General features: G+C 45.5%; 1 protein-coding gene across 1 annotated transcript in view; it reads right to left on the bottom strand.

The window, feature by feature from the left end:
- ARHGAP6 (Rho GTPase activating protein 6) overlaps nt 1-21,761 on the bottom strand; it is a 346,729-nt gene that overhangs the window by 172,863 nt on the left and 152,105 nt on the right. The window lies entirely within an intron of this gene.

The following is a 21,761-nucleotide window of genomic DNA, read 5'->3' as shown; positions in this document are numbered from 1 at the left end:
TTGTCGCAAACCAGTACAGCAAATGGAGTGTGCCGTTTTCTCCCCATTTAGCAGCAGCTCTCCGAGGGAGGAGATGAGTGCCAGAGCTCTGCCACGCGGGAAAGCGGGAGGTTGTCTAGGTGGGAGCAGGATATCGGGGGCAGAAGAGGAGCGTGCATGGAAGTACCTTTGCAATAGTGACAGGTTCTCGCACTGGTGCAGCCAAGATTAAACATAATGCATGTGCAAGCAGGAAAATGTAGTAGAACGTTTTACGATGACAAGGAAAGAGTTATGGGCAAAAAAACTTACGGGGTGGGGCAGGTGTCAACCCAGAAAAATGCAGGTTTCCTAGATATGTTTTTTTTCTCTCCATACAATATAAAAAATAGGGAGAAAAGATTTTTTTAGTATTTTCATTTATAAAATCTTAAAAAGGATTTGATAAGTTGCAGCTGTCAGAAATTTCATAGTACAGTTCAAAATTTTTGTGTACCCAGTAACAAAATTTAAAACTAATTGCTAATTGCAGAAGGTGTTTTCAAAGGCCAGACCTTAAAACAAAAGCTTTCTGGATTTCGAAAGCAAGGTATTGTGGCTGTGACTAGGAAGCTCGCTTACACTGTATTTCTGGTGGCCACAGAGTCTATCTGACTTCAGATTGCCCAGGATTTGCAGCGCAGCCCTGGTCTGCAATGAGCAGTAACCAACTGAGCTGTACGACTCAATTGCTTGCAATCATCCGTCCCTCTTTTAAGGCACTTAGTGACTAGGATCAACATACAGCTCTTTCAGGGCGGTTCTGACTACCTTTCCCCCTTTCACATCCCTTCCTTACTCACATTCATTTATCATTGCTCCCTGGTGTTCCTTCCAAATTTCCTTCCTCCTTTATTTACCTGATAATGGGTACCCAAGGATGCAGCTCACTTTGGGAAGCATAAACCTTCCAGGTCGGCTTCTCTTAACAGGTGATACAAAACACAACAGTTAATTTCCTCACTGATGAGGAATTCACTCCAAGGCTACTCAATGAAGAAAAAACAATATAAACCAGAAAATTTTCAGTAATTCATTTTAAATCTTTTCTGTTGTATGGGGTACTGCTTCCTCACGGTTTTTTTAATGCTTTCCATGATTCTCATTGTGGTTGTTCCTTATGCTGCTTACAGAGGCTGTAATGTATGCTTTACACCTGCAAAGGTAGATTACAGTAAAACCTTCGCTCCTCTCCTATTTATCATTTGTTGACAACAGAAAGGAAGAATGAAAAACATTTCAGCTAAAATTTAGTTGCTTCCAATGCAGCAGCTGGGAAATGAGTAGGTAATTGAATTTTACTGTGCTGATCATTAATGAAGCCAGGTTTTGTTTTTCCAATACTACTCTATGAACTTCAGCAGTAATTGCTATTAAACAAAGGAGACTAGCTTTTTAGTTTAGGAAACTAGCAAAAATCAAAGTTGCAGACAGCACACGATTATGAAATTGGGGAGAAGTGACTTCTCTGCTTCTCTGCCACGACTCCTGGAACTAGTGACTCAAGCTGTCTGATGTCACATCAGATGAGGTAGGAAAAAGTTTCCAAATCCACCCCGTTATGGGAGGGAAGCCAGCTTGGTCCTCACGGCAGTAATGGTTTTGTCTCACCTAAACGCAAACATCTACAGTCTCCATCTCGGCTTGTCGCCCTAGACTCCCCGAGTCCACAGGAAGAAACCGACACATCTGGTGGACAATTTATGTCATCCCAAGTAGACATCTAAACTGGGTCACGTAACTTGAAGCGCATACCTCAGTCCAGTGGGAGTCCATGACAATTAGTTCAGATGGCTGCCCTTCAGGCATCTGCAGTTAAGTGAGGGGAAGCCCACCTGGGAGCCGAGTGATGGGATGAGCCTTTAAATCTCACTTTGGCTTTCAGAGAAGTCCTTAATAGTCTCAGTGTCTTGATTCTTTTCATTCTGGAAAGCAGGGGCTACCATACTTGTTGGGTGAAAAAACAGTGGGCATCGTCAGGTGAAAAAGCTTCATGCAAGCGTGAAGGGCTTGTTTTGTTTGACCTTTCTAATAGCACATGAATGCAGCTTCCACACCGAGCTAACTCCAAATCTGGAAAAGACTTGCCTCTGTGGCTGCTGAACCAGGGCCAAGAGTGATATTGGCAGCACACTTCTTCCTCGGGGAATTAGCACTTTTCTTATTCTGGCCAAACGTTCATTCGGTCATTACAAGTTACAGCTTAAGTCTATTTCCCAAAAAGAACAGAGAGAAAAGATGACAGACAAGTAAATCAAATACATAAAGCTCTATAAACAAAACCTAGAAACTAAGGAATCAGAATTTAGGGATAATACACTGCAAAAAAGCCTTTGTTCAAAACTAACAACTTTTTTTTTGTTTAGAAGTATTTGTTTGCTATCTATCAAAATATGTTGATAGTTTCTCACCGGTTTGTAACAGAAATAAGGCTGCCCAGGGAGGTGGTGGAGTTGCCATCTCTGGAAGTGTTCAAAAAACGTGTGGATGTGGCACTTCAGGACATGGTTTAGGGGACATGGTGGCGCTGGATTAATGGTTGGACTTGATGATCTTGAAGGTCCTTTCCAACCTTAGTGATTCTGTGTGATTCTGTGAGTGTGTGAAATGGTACTTAATGCCCATGAAGAATGAAGTGCCGTCTCACTCGTGGAGATGCTTCTTCACAACAGTGACATAAATCTTCTTAGGCAAAAGAAACCCTATTTAGAAAGAGTCTGATCGCTGCAATTTCCTCGTTGTCTGAACCCCCCTGACAGGAGACCTAATCCAGTAGAAGAGCATGGCACTGCTGTAGCTCTCCAGGAGCACGGCTGCCCGAGCGTCGCTCATACCGGCGGAGGGGAAGTTAAGCACTTTATTCCTGGGGAGCAGCTACAGAGCAGCCGGTGTCCCCCAGACACCAGCGCCCACCTTGGGCTTGCACCAGGCGGTGGAAGCCGGGAGGAACTGCACCCTCTGCGCACCCACTTACCGCTGCCGCGCTCTGCAACTCCGCCGGGCCCGGGGGGGCACGCCGGGCTCCAGATCCCTGACTCAAACCTGTAGGCCGTGCTGTGCCGAGGGGCCGTTTTTCTGAGGAATGGCACCAGTAAGCATCCAGAGGAGGACCCGACCCTCTGCCCGCGGTCAGCCCCAGCTGCGGCCGCCCGATGGGGCACCACGTGGCAGGAGCAGACGTAGCCTCAGGGGAAGGTGAGGCTCAAGACAAGGTGCCTCGGGGCCGGCGCCAGCTCTTCTGGGTATAAGCAACAGACGACTCACGGAGCAGTCACAAGGGAAACCCTTCCCTGAATGAAGGCGTGTTCGCAAGCGCCCAGGAGTGTGTTAGCACAGGTGTGTCACCAGAATGTCACTCAGGTATTTACTTCTAGTTACCAATTCTAATTTAATTATATTTTTTTTCATCCAATGAATCGCTGCACTGTTTCATTTGTAGGCCACTGTGTATATACTGTATAATTTATAGGCCAATGATGTCCTGTATGTGATCGTGCACATTAATGCACTATCACTTATCAGCGGCTTGGCAAAGAAATTTAATCTAAAAGACTTGTATTTTAGAAGAAGGTTAAATTACGTCGCATCCCTTATGTTTGCACATTGGTCTCTTATCTCCAGCATCAGTGAAAATTCACCAGAATATCCTTAAACTAAAACGCCAATCTACTAACTTGTAAATCAAAAATATGGCCCTATCACATAGCATAAAATAGTTTTGCAACAAAAATTAGCATTTACCCTGTGGGTCACTAGAATTCATTTGGTTTTAAAGCTGCAGAAGACACTTCCAGTTAATCCTGCCATCTTTTTCTCTCCTTAAAGGCTGCAATGTAAATAAACGGGACAACTCACTGCTTCATGTGAAGATAAATGATAAGAGTTTCAAGCCTAATTTTTTTTTGTTAACGTTTGGTTTTCCTTGCTGACAGAACAAGCTAAAAAGGCAGACAGGAATAAGGGGGGAAAAAATGAAGGGGTGGGGGGAAGAAGGAAAAAGAATGGAAGCAAAATTAACTTCCAGGTTTAGAGTTTCAAAACAGCTTAAGGGGCTTAAGCATACAAGCCAAAAATCTCAGTGAAGTCTCATCTCTGTAAATGATACACATCTGGGAAAACAAATTCACTGGAAGCTTTTTCTAGTTCCTGCAAGTGGGTAGATCTCCATGTATTTCCTTCCTTGTTTATCTCCTCGCAACTCACATTCACTGTAAACTGCATTACTGGGCTGAGCTCTCACTAGCAATTATCCTTCTCCCTAAATTGTCTTCTGAGAACTGGAGAGGCAGAAAAGCACGATTTTCTTTCATTACATATGACTTTTACAGAAATTGCAGCTGTGTTAAAAAAAAAAGTAAAAAACACTAACTTGAAACAAATTGGCTACAGATATGTGATTTGCTCGCTCTGACTAGAAAGAGGAATGCTTATCAACAACGGATAGAAGCATGGGCTTCCATCTAAATTTACCATCTGGGTATTTGACAAGAATTTAGGAGGGGGAAGGGCTCTTTCACAAACCCAAGGTTTATTCAAAATTGTTTCATAGGTAGTATAGGATTGTTAAAATCCACTTAGTGTGCAGGGTAATAACTACACAATAAAACCTCCCAAGAAGTAACGTGACTACTGTACATTTTGATTTAGTGTTGTAATTCATAAACCAGTTTTGCATTGTAAAAGTAATTATTTCAAGACTGGAACAAGACCAAGCCTCTTGTGACCAACAATAATAATAGTCATAATGTTAACAAACCTCTTCAAATGAAGTCATTGTTTAATATGTTTCAGGCTATATGTGAAGTGGTTACAAACATCATGTTTTTGTAGTTGTCAATAATTTTGGGATCGTGTAAGCAGATGGACCTTGTGTTCTTCTGTTCTGGATTTCAGCTGTAAATTAAGAGTCAGGGTATTACTATTATTCATAGTATTCACTGGAGCTGGTTGAAAAGCTAGTGTTCCAGTTGAGAAGGAACTTTGCTTTTCAAAATTTGACTTTCATCTGATTAAGTCTAAAGCCAACATTTTAAAACTTCTTGTGAACTCTAAATTCTTATACTTTATTGTGAGCCAGGAAAGACAAATCATCAAGCAGCCTGCTTGGTTAGCAATGAGCCTGACAAAAATCCCCCCTTCCTCTGAGCCCTGGGGGAGCGCTCATGAAAACTGCCCACGGAGTGACAGTCCCCGGGAGGCATCCCAGTACATCTCAGCTCCAGGGCAGGGAGCCTGGGAAGCCAGAAAGCCAGCCTGGGAATTACTATGGAATTAGGATTTGCCACAGCCCTGCAACGCCCCGAGTTCTTGGCGCTGGCAAGCTGCAGCGCCGTGCCAGCCCCGGGGGTGGCGAGCCCGCCGCAGAGCAGCTGTGCCGGCCAGCCCGCGTTAAGACACGGGAACCCAGAATTTTCAGCATCACCGGGTCTTGGTTTGGGTCACCAGACGGACGTAAGCAAAGATACACACTCCGAATCAGTCCCGGGCCCTGGGCTGTGGGACAACCCAGCAGGATTTGCTCACGGTCGTAAACCCGGAGTCTCCGTGCAGCCTGCTTGTAACCCAGCGACAGTCTTCCTGGGTTGATTAGGAGTGAATTCAAGGAGTTGCAAATGAAATATTCAAAGGCCAGCAAATTGGCTTTTTCCACTGCAGCAAATTTCTACTTATCACTGTGATTGATGGCTTTCGAAACGTTTCTTTTGTATTTATCAAATGGAAACACATGCAATAACCTCAGACACTGAGTTTCTTTGAGGTATTTTAAACTTGTATACACGGCTGTCCACTGAGTTAACAATGGCTGTTTTTACAGGGTGCTCTAGCAGTTTACATTCACGGTCCGTTTTTGCTCTGAGGAACAGGTATGGTTACAATTTCAGTGTATGGTTACAGTTTCACTGTATGGAGTTCTGAGGCCTTCAAGCAGTAATCAGTTTTATTCGAGCATCATTTTCCCTGGCTGTAAGTCCATCGCTGTTTTCACCTCAAGGCTGCAGAAGCATCAAAGCATATTTGTTTTCTAGTAAGAAACTTCAATCACCTAATGATTCAAGCATAAAAGTTCCCCTGACCTGTCATGACAAGTGAGAGAGACTATGAGGGAACTGACTTGAGCACTCAAAGGAGAGATGGAGAAATGCAGAATCTTAAACACTCTGGATAACCCTTACCCTAAGCCTGAAAACATTGTAAAATGGCTACGAAAACAAAAAAAAAACCCAATAACAACCACGTCCAAGTGTTCCACGTGGGATTCATCTTCGTCTATGCAGGAGTTTAGGTGTCCTGGTCCCAGTTATAGTCACTGAAGACCTACTCTATACAGACAACAGAGCTGAAAGAGTTTGGGCCACGTCAGTCTAAAGCAGACAGGACGTTTGATCTGCTTAATACATTTCCAGAGCCAGCTGAGCACGCGGAGTATGTGTGCTCACCTGTAGAAGCTGCCACTGCAGACACGTCCATGTACAGAGCCCTACAACAAGCTGCGCTACCCAAAGGAAAGAACGACTGTGTTAAATCCCTTTTGTCCAGCTGGCTGGATAGACTGTTTGAATGGTCACGTGTTCCCAAAATATAAACCGAAATGCATGCAGGTTGCAGCTTGGGGAAGGGATTTGCAAGAAGGCAAATGTCCAGGCAAAACGGATTACTACCTTACCCAAGAGGGGTACTGAGCAGTGCACATTGCAGAAAGCACAGCCCAGTAAACATACAGCAAAAGGTGTATTTATTGCACTTTTGTTCTCTCCTGCAGCAGTCGTGACGATAGTTGCACCAGACGTGACTGCTGCGCCGTAACGATGGCATCTCACTCTCACAGATTAGTTCTTGCGCCAAAAGAGCCGCCTTTAACTGAAGGGTTGTAATACGCTAGTGCTCACAGCTGCTTCCCAGTCGCATGCGGCGAAAGGCTAAATCACCCCACGCTGGGGCACCTGGGGCTCCCCGTCACCTGGGAACTGGAGCCCTGAGTGCCGGCGCTGTTGAGAAAGTGATTTTAAAAAAGCAAGGGGGACATGAAGGCACGATTCATAGAAGACGGGCGCCGTCACCCCAGCAGTTTCTCTGCTTGCAGAGCTGTATTGTTTTAAGCTGCAGGATCCTTTACTGGTGTAAGTATACTGAATCCCTCGTAGCTTGGATGCAGTTATTCCAGTATATCCCCAACCGGGGCGATTCCCTTTGCAGGGGTGGGAGGAAGGTGAAAGCAGGGCACAGCCCATAGCCTCCCAGATCTGGGGAACCAGAGGTGGTATAGCCGCAGTGCTGAGCAATGACGCTTAACGCTAATCGGGGAGGGGAAGATCCCCCTGGGCAAAACAGCCTGGGAAAGGCTGCGTAGTATAAAAATGCTGGCCTATTCTCAGGCAATTGTTTTGGGAAAAGGTAAGCTATGAATTGAAAGCACTACAGCTATTCCTGAAGAATCCCCCACGTGCCTGCTCTCCTTCTGCAATAAGGACGCCCAGCTCCTTTGTAGTTAAATTCTTCTCAAGTGACTTGTATTGCTTTAACTGTCCTGGTAAGACTCACAAAAATGTACGGACAGAAAAGGCCTTGGAAAGATTCACTGGAGTTTTACTCTAGCTTGGTAATACCGGTGATTTCAATGAAGCCAGCATAGGGGAATGCAGGAATAATGCAGCAGTGAGGCTGAGCCATGCTCTTTTTCCCCCCGTTTTTGTCCTTCTCCCTTGACTGAAAAGTTGAGGGGAAATCTTGGAAGCGGTCCCGTATGCGATTTGTGCTCCTAAGCAGAGCCAGGATGCTGCAAGCCAAGCGCCGGGTTGATTCTCCAAACTTTTACAGTTTATATTGAAGCTTATATTCACCGGCTGCAGGAGTTTGGGACCACTTTGCCCCACACAACAGCTGGGAGGTGTCAAGGCCCTTGTGAGCTATCCACCCATCCACCTCCAGTTACACCAACTGTCCGCAAGATGCTGAGAACACCAGAGAGTGTGTTAAGGAGAAGGAATTCATCCGCATGGGACAAAGAATTTAAGCTCTTTACAACTTTCTGCTCTCTAACGTTTATTACTGTGGCCCCCCCCAATAAAATCTGCCTCCATCTGCGGTACCTTGTAGCGACAGAGTTAATGAAAACCCAAGCCGCATTCCAAGGATGGCAATACAGAATGAGAGCGACCTCAGCATTGTTTTGTTAAGATCTCAAATTGCCAATACGGCAAAATGAAGTAATGCGCTCTGTCAACATGTAGTATGCTCTATAAATGGGATCGCCTGTTCATCTGTTATTAAAGCATGCAGAAAAGCACTATGTGATCGGCCTTAGAGCAGCTGACTGCTTGCTTTAACATCTTCCTTAAAACCTAGTGGAAGCATGAAACTGCTGAAAGTCTCCAGTGAGTAAAAAAGACAAAAAGATATCAGAAAAATAATTAAACGTATTTATAAATAGCCCTCACTTTATGCATCTAGTCTTGAGTTAGCATTTCTTTATCAGTAGAATTAAAACAAAAGTTAGCTAAAGCACTGAACGCTGAAAATTGATTTCCATGGACTTCAGTATTGATTTATAAAACTATTACATCTTTTTACAAACAAAGATTACTTTATTCATTAACTTAGAAACCTCAGACAGGTTTCATAAATTTATAGACAGCTTCCAGATTGAATTTTGCTGATCCAGGCTTCTTAGGCAGAGTTTATGGAGCCAGACTTGTCATATGAGCTATTTCTATAAGCCTCAGGTAAATATACACAGGGTTCGTGTTGTCAGAGAAAGTGTTTTTTTCTCTTCTAAAAAATTTAAGTTAATCTTAAGCAAAAACAAAAGTTCATTCAGTACATTTTGTATTTGTTATTTTTGATCCATTTTGGGACGCATTTTCCTTCCACAGCACTACACTGCCCCTGCTTCTCTCAACTCACTTTAACTCTTTCATTTCTTTTACCACTCTGCTTCACAGTCCGCTCCTCTGGTCTCTGAGCTAGAAACAGCCAGATGGCACAGCTGGAGAAAAGGAAACGGGGGTTTCAGGTATTTCCTTCTCCTTCTTCCCAACCAGCAGCGCTCATGCCTTCCCTTTCCTGCATGTCTACTTTAACTCAAGTCTCACAGAAAGTCGGACCTGTACTACAAACTCAATTTAGAAGTGTAAGTTTTTACTGATGTATCTGCAGTCCTGATGTGGATGCAATTACAGGGATCAAATGGATATGTTTTATTTCCTCTTCCATTTAAAAGTGCTATGGCCATCTATATCAGCTTTGTAAGAATATCACTCTGTCTGTAATAACAGGGTTCCCCAATTTTTTCCTGGTGTACATGAAGCTGTAATTTGTAAACTCAAGAGTCCAAGCAATATCTGTTATTTAAGATCTCAGTTAAATTATGATCCTTCAGTGAAACGTGACATAAAAGTTTACCCATAAAACTCAGACTGAAGTACTCAAAGACAGATATCAAAGTCAGGAGTCACAGGATCTGTAGCTTCCCCTTTAAGTATATGTGTGCCTGGCAGTGAGATGGGAAAATGTCCCTCCCCCTCGTTTCATCTATAACATCTCTCCATCCACCATTCGTACTCAGCTGAAATTTGCAAAGCAGTTCAGGTTTTTCCCACTAAATTATCATATAGTATACTCACTATAGGCAAAAGTTTGTTACTAAATTTGCTAAAGCTTTCTGTGACAGAGAATGTGAGAAAAGATAGTGTTAGCAAATAAAGAATGAAGAAACTGATATTGGAATACAATAGGAATGACCAGACTTCTTGATCATTAGCTGGAAATGGACACCTTCATGTGACCAAGAGCCTTCACATGACCAAGAGCCTTTATGTGACCAATGACCCCAACTCGAGGGCCTTTTGGAGCAGGCTCCAATGGCTGCTGGAGCAGCAGTTAGAGATGAAGACACAATGGCCAAGAGCTCCCACTGCTCCTCTCTGGGACAGCACTAAACTGCACCCACAGCTGGGGACCCAGTCAACCCAGCAATGTTGCCTGAGCAACCCCTGTTGGTTTGGCTTTACTCACAGCCAAGGATGCGGATCAGTCCCTGTGCCAGCACAATTTCACTGCTGGCCTTACAATGAAATTATGGCGCTTGAACTGTCCCACGAGGATCGGAGAGACTGATTACAAGCCCACAAGAGACTCCAAAGAAAAGGAGAGCAATGTTCCATGTGAGCAGAGACCCAGGCAGGTTGTCTGAGATGGAAAAGACAGGTTTTCACTTTTTGTTGGTACTTGTGAGAAGGCAGGCAGCAGTATTTTGCTGCTTATAGTGCCCAGGCCTGGTGACGTTCTACAGAAGAACACTCGGACATGAAACATGAAAGTCATGGCCGAAAAGCACCCGTGACAGATTCTTCTGCTCCCTCAGGCTCCCAGCTGTACTAGCACAAGAAGTTCTCTTGTGATACTGGGTGATTCATCACTGCCCTAACAGAAATTACTGATCCCATGGGTCCACAAAGAGAAAAAAACTTTATGCTGCTTCTTATTTCATTTTAAGCAAAAGCATCTTGGCTTGCTTGAATAGTTTACACCAATAGTTGGGGAAGAGGCAGACAAAATATTCTAGAAGCAGCTAGAAGAAGTCTTACAATCGTTAGCCCTTGTTCTCATGGGGGACTTCACTTTACCAGATCTCTGCCAGAAATACAACACAGCAGAGACAAAACTGTCTAGGAGGTTCCTGGAGTGTGTGGAAGATAGATAACTTCCTGACACAGCTGGTGAGGAAAGGCACCCCGCTGGACCTGTTCGTTAGTGAAGAGAGAACTGTGGGTGATGTCAGAGTTAGAGGCCATCTTGGGCACAGCAATCATGAAACGATAAGAGTTTTTGTTTCCCAGAGAAGTAAGGAGGAGGGTCAACAGAACTGCCACCTTGGACTTCTGGAGGGCAGACTTTATCAACAAGTTTAGGAACCTGGTTGACAGAGTCCCTTGGGAAGCAGCCCTGAAGGGCAAAGGAGTCCAGGAAGGCTGGACATCTTTGAAGAAGGAAATCAAGGCACAAGAGCAGGCTATCCCCATGTGCTGAAAGACGAGCCGTCGGGGAAGAAGACAGGCCTGCATGAACAGAGCGCTTTGTCTGGAACTCAGGAAAGAAAAGGAGAGTTTATGACCTTTGGAAGAAGGGGCAGGCAACTCAAGAGGACTACAAGGATGTCGTGAGACTACGCAGGGAGAAAATTAGAAGGGCCAAAGCCCAACTAGAATTTAATTTGGCTACTGCTGTAAAAGACCATAAAAAATGTTTCTGTAAATACATCAGCAACAAAAAAAGGGCTGAGGAGAGTCTCCATCCTTTATTGGATGCAGGGGGAAACATAGTGACAAAGGATGAGGACAAGGCTAAAGAACTTAATGCCTACTTTGCCTCAGTCTTTAATAGTAAGACTACGTGTTCTGTGGGTACCCAGCCCCCCGAGCTGGAAGACAGGGATGAGCAGCAGCATGAAGCCCCCATCATCCAAAGTGAAATGGTTAGTGACCTGCTACACCACTTAGACACACACAGGTCTATGGAGCGGGATGGGATCCACCCAAGTGTATTGAGGGAGCTGGTGGAAGTGCTCACCAGGCCACTTTCAGTCATTTATCAGCAGTCCTGGATATCTGGGGAGATCCCACTTGACTGGAGGTTAGCAAATGCGATTCCCATCTACAAGAAGGGCCAGAAGGAGGATCCAGGGAACTACAGGACTGTCAATCTGACCTTGGTGCTGGGTAAGGTTATGGACCAGATCATACTGAGTGCCATCACGTGGCACATCCAGGACAACAAGGTTATCAGGCCCAATCAGCATGGGTTTACGAAAGGCTTGACCAACCTGATCTTCTTTTATGACAAGGTGACCCACTTAGTGGATGAGGGAAAGGCTGTGGATGATGTCCACCTAGACTTCAGTAAAGCCTTTGGCAGTGTGCCCAGGTGGCCAAGAAGGCCAACAGCATCCTGGCCTGTATCAGCAATAGTGTGGCCAGCAGGAGTAGGGAAGGGATCGTGCCCCTGTACTCGGCACTGGTGAGGCCGCACCTTGAATACTGTGTTCAGTTTTGGGCCCCTCACTACAAGAAGGATGTTGAGGTGCTGGAGCGTGTCCAGAGAAGGGCAACGAAGCTGGTGAGGGGTCTGAAGCACAAGTCTTATGAGGAGCGGCTGAGGGAACTGGGGTTGTTTAGTCTGGAGGAGGCTGAGGGGAGACCTTATCGCTCTCTACAACTACCTGAAAGGGGGTTGTGGCGACGAGGGTGTTGGTCTCTTCTCCCAAGTAACTAGTGATAGGACAAGAGGAAATGGCCTCAAGTTGCGCCAGGGGAGGTTTAGATTGGATATTAGGAAAAATTTTTTCCCCGAGAGGGTGGTCAGGCATTGGAACAGGCTGCCCAGGGAGGTGGTGGAGTCGCCATCTCTGGAAGTGTTCAAAAAACGTGTGGATGTGGCGCTTCAGGACATGGTTTAGGGGACATGGTGGCACTGGATTAATGGTTGGACTTGATGATCTTAAAGGTCCTTTCCAACCTAGTGATTCTGTCCCACAGCATTCTCCTGGAGAAACTGGCAGCTCATGGCTTGCACAGGTGTACTCTTTGCTGGGTAAAAAACTGTCTGGATGGCTGGGCCCAAAGATAGTGGGGAATGGAGTTAAATCCAGTTGGTGTCCGGTCACAAGTGGGGACCAGTACTTAGTACTGGGGCTTAGTACTGGGGCAAGTTCTGTTTAATATCTTTATCAATGATCTGGACGAGGGGATCAAGTGCACCTAAGTTTGCAGATGACATCAAGCTGTGCAGGAGTGTTGATCTGCTGGAAGGTAGGAAGGGTCTACAGAGGGATCTGGGCAGGCTGGATTGATGGGCTGAGGCCAACTGTATGAGGTTCAGTAAGGCCAAGTGCTGGGTCCTGCACTTGGGTCACAATAACCCCAGGCAAGGCTACAGGCTTGGGGAGGGGTGGCTGGAGAGTTGCCCGGCAGAAAAGACCTGGGGGTGCAGGTCGACAGCTGGCTGAACATGAGCCGGCAGTGTGCCCAGGTGGCCAAGAAGGTCGATAGCATCCTGGTCAACAGGACTAGGGAAGTGACCGTCCCCCCAGTATGGGTGAGGCCGCACCTCGAATACTGTGTTCAGTTTTGGGCCCCTCACTATAAGAAATACATTGAGATGCTGGAGCGTGTCCAGAGAAGGGCAACGAAGCTGGTGAAGGGTCTAGAGCACAAGTCTTCTGAGGAGTGGCTGAGGGAACTGAGTCTGTTTAGCCTGGAGAAAAGGAGGCTGAGGGGAGACCTTATCACTCTCTACAGCTACCTGAAAGGGGGTTGTGGTGAGGTGGGTGTTGGTCTCTTCTCCCAAGCAACAAGCGATAGGACAAGAGGAAATGGCCTCAAGTTGCACCAGGGGAGGTTTAGACTAGGTATTATGAAAAATTTCTTCACCAAAAGGGTTGTCAAGCGTTGGAAGAGGCTGCCCAGGGAGGTGGTGGAGTCACCACCCCTGGAGGCATTTAAAAGACGTGTAGATGTGGTGCTTAGGGACATGATTTAGTGGTGGAGCTGGCAGTGCTAGGTTAATGGCTGGACTTGATGATCTTAAAGGTCTTTTCCAACCTTAAATGGTTCTATGATTCTGCTCTAAGATTTGACTGATTTCTTGCTTGAACCATAAGCAGCCAGCATTCACAGATGCTGGTCTGTTGGTACCTCTGAGTACAGTGATGAACAGATGGTTGCGGTGACCTGTTCCATCAGCCTAGAGGGATCCAGAGGACAATGCCTGTATATGTCTGTCTACCATCTAAATTATTCCGATAAATGGGATGATTTTTAGACTGCTGTAGTTACCCTATTGAATTGTGAATGAATGCTCTCCATATTGTCTTACTTTAATTCAAAGCCACTGTGAAAAATCCAAAGTGCAATACAAATCTCTCTCTTACTCTTTATTTAATCACAGGCTGCTGACAATGGCTGTGGTTCAAGGTAGCAGTAGTAGTCCAAAGACTGTTCAGACTTATAAAGCTCTATACATGCTTAGATATTTGTCTAAATCTAAGTGTAACTTGATTTTTTCCCTGTTTCTTTACAAAGCCGTAGGGCAGTGTGGTGAATCCCACAGTGACCCCTGGAAATGATAACTGTGGGATTCTTCCTGCTCTTTTGTGGAAAACTGCTCCTGAACCAAAGGCAGAGAAAGCTACACACCTCTGGGTGCTATATCTGCTATATCAAAGCTACATCTGCCGCCTCCAGGAGGACCTCAGGTCCAGCGAAGGGTCTCAGATGGAAAAGCCATCTCTCAGGCATATTATTTCAACTGGACAGAAAGCCATCGCAGAACTTCACAGAGGAAAACCTTCCACATTGCCCCCTCTGTCCCTCTCTTGTGATCTTTTATCAGGTCCTCTGGAGTCACCTCCAAAATATGATCCAATGAGCTCAGTGTTTCACAGTGAAGGGTGTAATCCCTCCACAGGTGCCACACAACAAATGCTGCAGGAGGTACCAGAGCACGAACTGTGGTGGCCACTTGATGGAGGCTAAGAAGAACGTGGCAGTTCTGCTGCCCGAGGGCTGTCATGACACACGGACCATTTTCAGTGGGAATCCAACCAACACAAAGGCGGGTGACTCTCGGCAGAAGGGAGGAGAGCGCTCTGTGTCTGCAGCGAACAAACAGCTGGAGCCACCAATGTCCCTGAGCCTCGGCTACAGCTGGACCATAGCATTCCTCTGGAGCTCATGCGTTACTTGGAGCCTTTTCTGTTTGTTTTCTTAACAAAGCTTCGTGGACTTTTTAAGTGGGGGAAGGAAGACTCAGATGTTCCCCTCCCTCAGTTTTAAAAGATCAGGCTAAGTTTTGTAAATAGATATAAGAAATACATTTCTATTGGAACGTGACAATCCTTTAAGGCCTGAGCTTCATGGCTTTTTTAGCTGACTCAGGATCTTTTAATATTTTAACTGTCACATTTATTTTCATTTGAATATTATTAAATAAGCAATACCATTATGGCAAAATTGGTATTATTGTAATTAAATAATATGAGATCTATACAAAGGAAAAGAAATTAAGTGAATTAATGTTCTTTTGATTTAAATGCAGAAGTTAAATCTAGCTACCTAGGTGAACTTGACAGTGTCTGCTGCTTCGTCTGCAAGTAAATTCTTACTTCTTCCTTACAGCACTGGAACATAAAGGCGCTGCCAAAGCGTGGATAAGCACAGTGCATTATATGAAACAGCACTACATTAATGCCTCATGTTGTAATGGAAAATCTCGATTTAAGATCTGAAGAGCAATAATAGAGAGGAGGAAAACTTGCAGTTACCATTTGCAGCATAGTTAGGGGGATTTTTTTTTCCAAGTGAGGTCAGGAAAACAGATTGAAAAACTACATTTAGGCAGCTCCTCCTACTCAAGCACAAAAGGAACAAGCCCGTCGTTCTCCTTGCACTTAATAATCTATGTTCTGTTCAAACTTAGGCGTCTGTTGCGCCCATGTCCCTGAAGTGGAATTTGTCTTAGTGGACTACAAAAAACCAAACAAGTTTCTCACTTAATGAGAAAGCCCTGAAAAGCTATGCCATCCATATGCTAAGTTAGACAAACAGTATATGCTGCTCTACACTTCTCAAACATTCCTGTGCAGACTCATGATGGGCTTACCCCATCCAGCAGTGGGCTGCCACCAGAGGAGGGGTCCTGCACCCCTCTGCTTTCCTCATGTCTGTCCGCGCGCTCCTGGTTGAGTGGCTGTGTGGTAAGGCTGCTACTCTGAAGGAAAGTTAACAGTCTTCTGGTGGATTCATTTTCTGTCAGATCTGCTGCCCCTGAGGTCACTCAACTGCTATACCTGGTGCAGGGGAAGCAGGAGGAATGGATGATTACAGGTTACCTTTCAAAAGTGGTCTGCAATTAAACTGGAGTAATTAAACATTTTGTGCAACTGTACATTCGGTCTCCTAAAACGCTGCATATTCAAGGCTTATTACTCCTAAAAGAGGTTACGTTACCTGTTGTTTTCCCTTTCTACAAAAGGACAGGCCCTATCAGAGTTAGGAATTATTTTTGTGTGCCATACACAATTCCATTGTAGAATTCACTGTCATGACTGTGAGAGCTGGGAGTGAAAATGGGTTCGAAAACCAAATAGAAAAGTTCCCAGCCACCAGTGGCTATTAAACAAAACCGCCCAGATCATTGTCCAGTTCAAGAAGACCCTAAATCACTAACCATCAGGAATGGGAAAACATAACTTGTATCTTGTACTTCTTAATTTTTCTGCTGTCTTCTACACTTCTTTAATCATCATTCCTGCCTACCATAGAAAACAGGGTTATGGTGTTAGTGATCCTCTTCATCTCTGCCAGTATGCCAGTTCTTATACTGATGTATCTATATCTCACAGGAGTTTGGCACCTCATCTGTAATCAGCGAGTTCCTTAGAGGAAAATGCAGTGTTATCACTAGCCTTCTCACCATGCCATTAGCAAGGGTCTACAAATGCTGAACTCCTCTACAAAGAGTAGCTCACAAATAGGAATAAATATTAAAAAGCAGTACTAATTTTTAAATGAATGCATTTTAGATTTCAGATTTGATTTAAAGTTCACCTGATCCATTAGCTTAAGCTTTTGCATGAAGATTCAGGTTTAGATGAATCAAGTTCCTTTGCAGAAGAGGCCTTTGGGTCTCACTAAGCTGGAAGGGACGTAGTCACAGGTTTCGGTACTGCTTTTCACCCGAGCCCCCACTCCATGGGACATTAACCTGCCTTTCGCGCTAGAAACCAGGATGCCATAAAAACAGATCTGCAAATGAAAGCAGTTGCTCAAGAGTCCTCTTGAAGAAGGATGCTTACCTGAACTCGGGGCCGGAGGATTGGTGTGGACTCGGCTCAGAAATACGTGGGTCAGTGCACGAACATGACACACAGTCCTTTGACGTACACACTCCCGTGAAGAGAACAAGGCCTTCTGCAGGATGGCTCTTCTGACTCTCCTTTGAATTTATCGGCGGTGAGGAGAAGTTAAGCTGGGCGGAGCATTGTTTGACAGACACTCCCACCCATCAGAAACATCACCCGCTACCTGCGAAACACACCTGAGCCCCGGATCCCAGCCGAGCCCCGCGTGCAGCCGGGCACCCTCCCGCCTCCCTGGGACACGGCCGTGGGGCAGGTGGCCCCTGTGCCTTCCCTGGAGCAAGCTCCATGCCGGGCAACCACCACAGGCGAATTAGGAGCGGCAAAGCTTTTCCAAGCACGCTACAGAGACAGTCACAGAAGACACAAGGGGGGCAGGAGGAGAAGAACAGATAGAGTCTGCAGGCAGCTTTGGCACCCACAGCCCATGGAGCACGCTTACCGACTGGGAAGGAGAAAGGCAGTCCTATATTTAGCAAAAAAAGGCAGGCAGGCTCTCTTGAGAAATGCTAGCTGCTTTGAAAGGTTAACACAAAGCAACAGCCTCGTCCCTGCCCTTCCACCGGCGGTCCCCGCATTCCCCCGCTGTCACCACCCTCTCCGCTCCCTCGCCTGCCAAGTGCTGGGGCTTGTTGCAGAAGCCTCCGCTCGCTCTCCCGGAGAGCCCCGCTCATTTACTGCTGCTCTGACATGCAACACCCGTGCACGGCTTGGCCGCTGCCATTTATGAGCACGGACTAGGAAAGGAACCTAATTGTTTGGTAATTTTATAATTGACCACTAAATTTAGATTATTCAGGCTCATTCTCCAGAAGCAAAAGGGCATTTCCTTAACCCATCACACTGCGGAGTTTGCAAGTCAGGTCATTGTGCAGTCTGCCGAAGACACGGAGCTGAACTCAAGCCTGCCTGTTTCTCTTTAAAGCTATTTTTGCTCTGCCTAAACGCTAAGGATTCAGAAAAGCTGTACAATGCGCACCACAGCTTTACTCCTCGTTTGCCGCTGACGCTCCTTCCCAGGAGCCCGCAGCAGTGAGGCGAAGGGAAGGCAGAAGTTTCCCTTTTCTGCAGGGAAAACAGCTTTGGAGAGCCGTAGGGGATGGAGACCACTCTCCCTCCACGCATTTCGGAGCTGCAAGGAGGAGCACCTGCAAGGAGGTGCTTTCTGGAGGAGAACAGAGCCAGCCTGGAGGGACAACATCTCCTGGTTGTTCCCTGCCCTCTTGCTGCCACGGCTGGGGAGGCTTTAACGTCGCTGTTTGGCCCCGGGCGTCCCTGCAGAGGGGGATAATTGAAGCTCAGAGGGTGAGGTGTTCCGCCCTCTCGGATGCCTGATCTCCTGACAGACCTCTACGGCTGTGATCTCCACCTCACCAAGGCTTAGAACCATCACACACATGCATCTGGCTCGCCAAAGCAAAGCAAGACAGGGAGCTGGACAGACAAACCTTCACCTTCACACAAAATTTTGCTTCTGTTTCCTGCCCCTAATGTAAATTATCAGTAGAAAATCTCAACATTTAGTAATTTGTTTCTAATTTAAGGGAATCTCCTGACAAAAAGTTGGTTTTTTTAGCATGGAAAGCACTTTTTGAGATAATATTGTGTTTCAATTGAGCCCAGTTTCTCCACAGAAAATAAAGTTTCCTTAGACCCACTCTGAGAACTAAGCTCATTCTGAGCACACCAGAATCCATGGGTGATGCAAATCTTTCCTTTTTCTGACCGGTCTTACATATTTTCCCTAATACACAGTTTGAGTCACCCTTTTTCTGTTGGCTTATTTCTTCAGTCACCTGCAGTAATTCTTTTCTTTCTGTTACTACTTTTGAAAATACCAACGTTATGTTTTAAAATATTTTTGAAGTATTCCTGGCCCTCCTTTTACATTGTGTATTTCCAACTCTACCTGCCTTCTCATGAAAGCTGGCCTTAAGCCTAAAGTAATTTTTCCTGACTTTTTGGGCTACCCCTGTCCTTTGTTCACTGAAGAGGCTTTTTGTTTGTTCTCCATTCTTCTATGGAGTATTCCCAGTGTTGCCGATGTTGTTCAGCAAGAAATTATCACTCTGAGGACTTAAAAGGAAGACAAAGGATAAATACAACTCAGAACCACTACCGTGACCTGTAATAACCCACATACATGTCCAGGGTGTGCACACACGCAGAAACCCCCCACTATATACAACTTGAAACTAAAACATGTAATTACTTTAACACGCAGTATCTGTGAACTGTGCTTCATGATTCACAGAATCACAGAATCATTAAGGTTGGAAAGGATCTTCAAGATCATCAAGTCCAACAGTTAACCCAACAGCACCATGCACCCTAAACCATGTCCCAAAGCGCCACATCCACACGTTTTTTGAACACTTCCAGAGATGGCGACTCCACCACCTCCCTGGGCAGCCTGTTCCAATGCTTGACCACTCTCTCGGTGAAGAAATTTTTCCTAATATCCAATCTAAACCTCCCCTGGTGCAACTTGAGGCCATCTCCTCTCGTCCTATCACTAGTTACTTGGGAGAAGAGACCAACACCCACGTCACCACAACCCCCTTTCAGGGAGTTGTAGAGACCGTCTACCCTGAGGTCTCCCCTCAGCCTCCTCTTCTCCAAGCTTTCTGCAAGCTTTGTGTAAAAGTCTGAGGAGAATGTAAAACTAAGCCCCTACAGGGAATAACTGGAGGTAATCCTGGATCAGATGTAGCAGGAACATTAGGAACCTTGCCCAGAACAGTCTTTGTCTTTTTGCAAATTACACTGTGGTGCATTTAATTTGTTATCTATTAATGCCCAGATCCTCTTCCCCACTGTTACTATATAACCTTTTTTTCTCTGGGTTTTGATTGATAAAGTTTGGCTTGGGATTTTTTTCTTCTCATTGACACGACTTTATGATGTTGAATTTCCTCTTTGAAGTCGCAGGTTTTGCTAGAAGTCTTCACGGCCTTTAGCAATTTCAGTGCTCCAAAACCGTAACCTTCCGCAAACTGCGATAACCATCTAGTTTAAAATTCCAGATCATTCATGAAAGCAAAATACAAACAAAATTAAATACAGATTTACCCTTGACACAAAGGTATTTGCATAAATGTCTTCATTAATTCATAAACTCATTTTCAACTTGATATCAGCCGTGAATTTCACATCAACTACCTTACTAAAAAGCTTATGATTGCTTCAAAAACATACAAGCTTTGCAAAGGTTGCTCTGTTTTCTAAAAATCCGTGTGCCCCACAGTATATCAACCTGTTGCCATCTGACCATTTACAGAAGAATCTCTTTATTTGCTTTTTGCTGTGCTAGATATTGAAGTGAGACAAGCTGGCCAGCAGCTCCCTGGGCTGTTTACTTAACCATTTACACAGAGGAGATCTCAGGAGAAATACATGCCAGTATTGCCCCTTATCATAGCATCTGACTAGCTCTGCTTCTCCCTTCAGGATGCTCCAGTCCAGATATCCAGGTCTAGCTTTTTCTGAAGTGTTTTGCTTACCTGGAGATTCAGGAGTTCGTTATTACGAGTAATGAACAATACACTGCTTTTCCTCACTAGAGCCGTGCGCAAACATTGGCTTGGTGTGAGCTCCAGGGGCCGGGAGCAGGGAATGGTTCCGGCTGGATGTCTCCCAGCACTGGCACTGGTTTCGTGCTTGTCCCACCAAGCCCCAGCTCATTCTCTGGGGACCGTGGACCAGCGCTCCGGCCCCATGAGCCTTTTCTGAGCGACCGTGCAACGGGAGGAGGACTCTTCGCTGAGCAAAAAGCTGTTCTCAAGTCACGTTTGGCCGCTCAGTAATTATTCAGCTATGCGTACCGCATTGTAAAATGCGTTCAGCAATTCGTAAGCCTAGTGCGCCAGTGGCAACACCAGAGTTAAGGTAGTCTTGACGCCCAAGAACTGTATCAAAGGCAAACCCCACTTCTATACCACTTTACACCACCCAAAGCGCGGTGCCAGGGGCGGGAACTCGTTCATCCAGCGCTGCTGCCAAACCACTCGCGCTGCGGAACTGCAGTCCAAAACACACAACGTTTAATCACAAAACTTGCTTAGGCAGCTGCTGAAAAGGAGAGACAAGTTGCTTACACGTGCATAGTCCCGAGTGACCCGTCTTATGCGGACTTCAAGATGCGTCATAGATATCATCTATACCCAAATATTATTTAAACCATCTAAAAAGAAACGGCATCTCTGCAAGTCAGGGCTCCAGTTCACATGCACCAAGGCGATGAAGCGGGTACTGACATCCACCGTCCGTTTGCTGCTCGGACGCAGGGTGCAGCACCTGCAGCAAGGAAAGCTGAACATCTGAAGCAACTTCTGGACCCCCACAGCTTCTGCCCCATACTTCAAAGTAAACTGAAATTGCACCACCATACGCTCTCAGGCAGGGCATTACAGTAACTCACTCCTGTTTCTGTTCACCCAAGGCAGGTAAACACACGACTACATCGTGTTAAGGGGCTTCCTGAATGCACGTTCATTTTAGGACAGCGATGTTGTAGTCTCTAGAGGGAACTCTAGAGGTTTTGAAGCTGAGAGCACAAGACATCGCTTCTGGTCACCTGGAAGACCCCACCCTGGGTCACAGCTCTCCCGTGGATGACACAGTGCTGCCAACAGCCCACTCCCCTGCTTGCGCACGTTTCTTTTTCTGTGCTCGTATCACTGTGCTGTTGCTGCTTTTCCCTTACATTTTAAGAAAAATCATAACCTTATTAAGCATTTTTCTACCGTATTCTTCTAGTTACTATGATGTTTTTAAAGTTTCATTTGACTCTTTTTTTTTCCTTCCCCAAAATATTGCTCTAGCCTGGAGA

The sequence above is a fragment of the Phaethon aethereus genome (assembly GCF_964289735.1).
Source record: "Phaethon aethereus genome assembly, chromosome: 1".
Lineage (NCBI taxonomy): Eukaryota > Metazoa > Chordata > Aves > Phaethontiformes > Phaethontidae > Phaethon > Phaethon aethereus.
The sequence above is the reverse complement of the archived record's forward strand: the minus strand, read 5'-3'. Positions and strand labels throughout refer to the sequence as shown.